Raw genomic sequence first — 4,847 nt, forward strand, 5'->3', positions numbered from 1 at the left:
AAGTATGAGACTGCAATAGATTTCACTTTCAAAACTTTTTGTTTGGATTTTAGACTTTTATGTAGTCTTAGAATATAGCAAATATCTTTTGTGGAAAATGGTTATGTATCTGTAGACCTCAAGCCTTTAATTTTTTCTCTCTACCCCCCGAGAGACTGCTAACTGCTACATTGGTTTCTCCTTTTAACTTCTGCTCTCTGTGTGAGCAAGCTACACACTTGAGCTCACATCAAGAACTAGCAAATTTGCCATATCAAACAAACAAACAAACTGAGCTGCTATTTATATACTCACCTTTGAATGTTTTTCCTTTCTATATAATTTAGTTATGACTTCGATGGCTGTAGGCTGCCTTTTCAAAATTAATTTTTGTAATTTCTCTTTTTCTCTTAGTTGTGAATTGTGAGTGTTTAGGTTTGACAGTCTTTCACATCCTAGTCAGAAGTGCACAGTCAATCCATACTTGCACTTAGTAACTTAAATGTCTGTATCTCTTACGGTTCTGCTTCTATTAGTTGTTTTTCCCTCTTAGCTTTTTTGTCACATGTTCTGCCTCCAAATTTGCCTGGTAATTTTTTCACTAAAGTACAGACATTTTAAATGAAAAGTTATAGGGCTTTTTCAGCTAGAACCTTCATCTTCTAGTCATTCACTAAAATGACCAACACAGATGGAAAGAGGAGAGGCACTTGCTTTGTGTTCTCTAGACCTTTTAGGAAACGTAGAGTTGTTTCTTTGGCCACATACATGCAAATCTATAAGAAAGGTGGTATTGTAGACATCAAGGGAATGGGCACTGTTCAAATAGGAATGCCCCACAGATGTTACCATGGCAAAACTGGAAGAGTCTAAAATATTAGACTAAAATATAAAATGCTATTTACATTGCTTTAAACAAACAAGTTAAGGACAAGATTCCTGCCAACAGAATTCACGTATTAGCATATTAAGCATTTGAAGAGCCAAAGTAGCTTCCTAAAGTGTCTGAAGGAAAATGATCAGAAAAAGAAGGAAGCCAACAAGAAAGATACTTGCATTCAACTGAAGCATCAGCCCACTCCACCCAGAAAAACACATTTTGTAAGAACCAATGGGCGGGAGCTTGAGTTGTTAGAACCTATTCTCTATGAATTCATAGCATGATAAGTGTTAAAAAAGAAAAAAGCTTCAAGACTGTAAAAATATAAAAATAAAAAAAAATAAATGAAAGGTTATAGGGATAATTTGAAGTTTTAGATGATGTTACCTTCCTCAAGAGAGGAGTCATCTTGTTTTACACAAATAGGCTGAAGTCAGATCACCTTACCTTTTCTAGATTGGGCTTCATTTTTAGGGGAGTTGGTCTATTTCTATTTCTCCCTTACTCTTAGAGTGTAGCCCAGTGAGAATCTCATCTGAAAGCCTGGATTATATGCCAGATCTCTCTCTTTGGAAAGTCTGAAGTCCAACTTTTGTTTCTACATTCTCAAAGGACTCCTGGAGACTTTGTTCAGTTTCTCACCTTCTCAGCAGCAGCTTGCAAACTAACAAATGTCAAATAGGAAAATAGGCTGAATATTGGATTTTCACTTTATCACCCTTCTGTCCAGTATCTTTGATCCTCTTTGAGATCTTTCTGCCTTGCTCTCCAGTGTCTCAAAACAGATTCTGTGTGTGTGTGTGTGTGTGTGTGTGTACATGTGTATGTGTTTGTATGTTTGTGATTCTTGCTGCTTATTTTCAAAACAAAGATTTTTCTATAACAAGTTATGTTGCCATTTTTGATAGTATAATATCTTTGCTTTTGTTTATTAGCATTTGCCTGATAATCATGGTAAACCTATACATTTCCTACCTTTCATTTAGGATTTAGGTGTATCTCATGTACTTGGTACAGAGTTAGATTTTACTTTGTGACTCAGTCTGAGAATCCTTTTCTTTTAGTAAATCTTTGTCTTTTAAATAATATCTACATATATGAACCTATGTCTTCCCTTAGTTCTGACTCTGTTTTATGTTGTATTTTTTGTTTTTCTGGTTTTTTAAAATTCTTTCAATAGATAGTCTTTTTTCTTTACTCGTTATATATATTTGTAATCATTAATATGCTTAATTTTTTAATATTTTTATTATAGCGATAACTTTTACAACTTTATGTCTTGCTTTCAGCCTGGTATTTCAAAAACTGTGTCCGTCACACTTCTATCACAATCAATACAGCATTATCCTATTTCTTTTCTATTTCTTTTTTTTTTTTAAGATTTTACTTATTTATTTGACAGACAGATCACAAGTAGGTAGAGAGGCAAGCAGAGAAGGGGTGGGGGAAGCAGACTCCCCATTGAGCAGAGAGCCCGATGCAGGGCTCAATCCCAAGACCCTGAAATCATGACCTGAGCCAAAGGCAGAGGCTTTAACCCACTGAGCCACCCAGGCGCCCCTTCTATTTCTTTTCTTTAACCTCCCTTCATTCCATCCAAATTTAGGTAATATTTTCTTTTGTAGTATTTAATTTTATATGGTTAAATCAATTTATATTGATAGTTGATTTATTTCAGTATGTTTGAAATTAAGTCATTTGATCCCGACATTTACATGAAACACATTTACTGCAAACCTTCTCTAAGCCCTACCTTTAAATTGTGAGGCATATGTGTAAATTGTGAAAGCATATTATATTTACATTTTCATCAGTCACTCTAGTATCTACAGTTAACATATGTCAAGAATTTAGAACAGTGGCTAGTACAAAAGAAGTACTGTATACATGGTTTCTATGTATTTTAGTTGTAGTTAAAAATGTATATATAGTACTCACATAGTCCTTTTGCTATAGTTTTTTTATTCATCACATGGTGGGCTGAACTTCACACTGATAGTTTTCTCAGAAAAGCTCAAGGGAATCCTTGCACGTAAATTATTGTATAGTATTTTACAACTTGAAGGATAGTATGGCTGGATATGACATTCTTGGGTTGACACTTTTTAATTAAATTTTTTAGATGTTATTTGTTTGAATGACACTGAATAACGCAGCAGGGAAAATGTGGACCAGTCTGATGCACTACTTACTAGGTGATTTTTATTTCTTTTTTTTTTTTTTTGGTAGAGTCTTGAAAAGGGATCCTTTCTTTATCTTTCAAGTCCAATAATGTCTTAGTATTGACCATCCTGGATCATTTTTTCACAATGCCTTGCACATTTTTTAATATTCAGATTCATGTATATTTTATTTCTTTAAAAAATCTTGAATTGTAATTGCAATCATGGGGGTTCTTCTTTAATTTTTGTTTCCTTTATTGAAAACTCCAATTATAAATCAGTTGGATCTTTTTTCTCTTCATTTTCCTTTCATTTATGTAGTGTCACCTCACTGCCTCTTTATAATATATAAACACAATTAAAATCCATGTTAAGATAGCAGGTGTTCTATAATATTTTAAATTTTAAATTTCATAGTCATACTTATGACTGAAATCACTTTATCTGCAAAATAAAATATATGGTATTCTCCACTCGAGTCCTGATGAAATAAACCCTGGGCAACCTGAAGAATGTCAGAAGAACACTCCATCTGATAAATATAAATAATAATAAACAGTGACATTTCATTTCACTTAAATTATGATATATAAATGCAAGAAGTAAAATCTAAGGAAGCCTATTAATTTATCATTTCCAACTCATGTAGTAATTTTCAGTCTATTTATAGAGCTCCAGATATGAAATGAAGAGAAACTACCTATAACAGTTTCCTCATTCCATAGGAAAAAATTCTGATATTTTATTTATTTCTTTACTTATTTACCTATTTATTTATTTAAATTTTTTTTCAGGATTCATTGTTTATGCACCACACCCAGTACTCCATGCAATTCGTGCCCTCCATAACACCCACCACCAGGCTCACCCAACATGCAACCCCCACCCCTCCAAAACCCTCAGATTGTTTCTCAGAGTCCATAGTCTTTCATGGTTTGTCTCTTCCTCTGATTTCCCCCAACTCACTTCTCCTCTCCATCTCCCAATGTCCTCCATATTATTCCTTATGCTCAACAAGTAAGTGAAACCATATGATAATTGACTCTCTCTGCTTGATTTATTTCACTCACATAATCTCTTCCAGTCCCATCCATGTTGATACAAAAAAAAAAAAGTTAGGTATTCATCCTTTCTGATGGAAGCATAATACTCCATTGTATATATGGACCATAACTTCTTTATCCGTTCATCTATTGAAGGGCATCTTGGCTCTTTCCACAGTTTGGAGACTGTGGCCACTGCTGCTATGAACACTGGGGTACAGATGGCCCTTCTTTTCACTACATCTTATCTTTTGGATAAATACCCAGCAGTACAATTGCAGGGTCATAGGGAAGCTCTATTTTTAATTTCTTAAGGAATCTCCACACTGTCTTCCAAAGTGGCTACACCAAGTTGCATTCCCACCAACAGTGTAAGAGATTTCCCCTTTCTCCACTTCCTCTCCAAAACTTGTTGTTTACTGTCTTATTGATTTTGGCTATTCTAACTGATATAAGGCGGTATCTCATCATCATTAGCCATCAGGGAGATTCAAATAAAAAATTCTGATATTTAAAGAGACCAGCTAACTTTTTCAAGATTTTACAATCAATAAATCAATCAAAGCTCTCATAGTTTTCTGATATTAGACACACACTCATACACACACAAATGCACACACATATACTCACCTAATACTGTTTCAGCATAGCTGTTATGCCTTAAAGGCCCACTCCAGGTACTCATTTTCAATTTCTACTAATAGACTATGAGCCAAATAAAATTGTGATACTGACAGGTTTAATCACTAGAATAGGCAATAACTTCACTTAGAAAAAAAATAT

At 34.1% G+C, this 4,847-nt stretch overlaps 1 pseudogene; it reads left to right on the forward strand.

The window, feature by feature from the left end:
- The first annotated feature begins 654 nt into the window (after positions 1 to 654).
- Positions 655 to 1,143, forward strand: LOC122899263 (annotated as a pseudogene).
- Positions 1,144 to 4,847: the final 3,704 nt, after the last annotated feature.

Source organism: Neovison vison, chromosome 1 (genome assembly GCF_020171115.1).
Source record: "Neovison vison isolate M4711 chromosome 1, ASM_NN_V1, whole genome shotgun sequence".
Lineage (NCBI taxonomy): Eukaryota > Metazoa > Chordata > Mammalia > Carnivora > Mustelidae > Neogale > Neogale vison.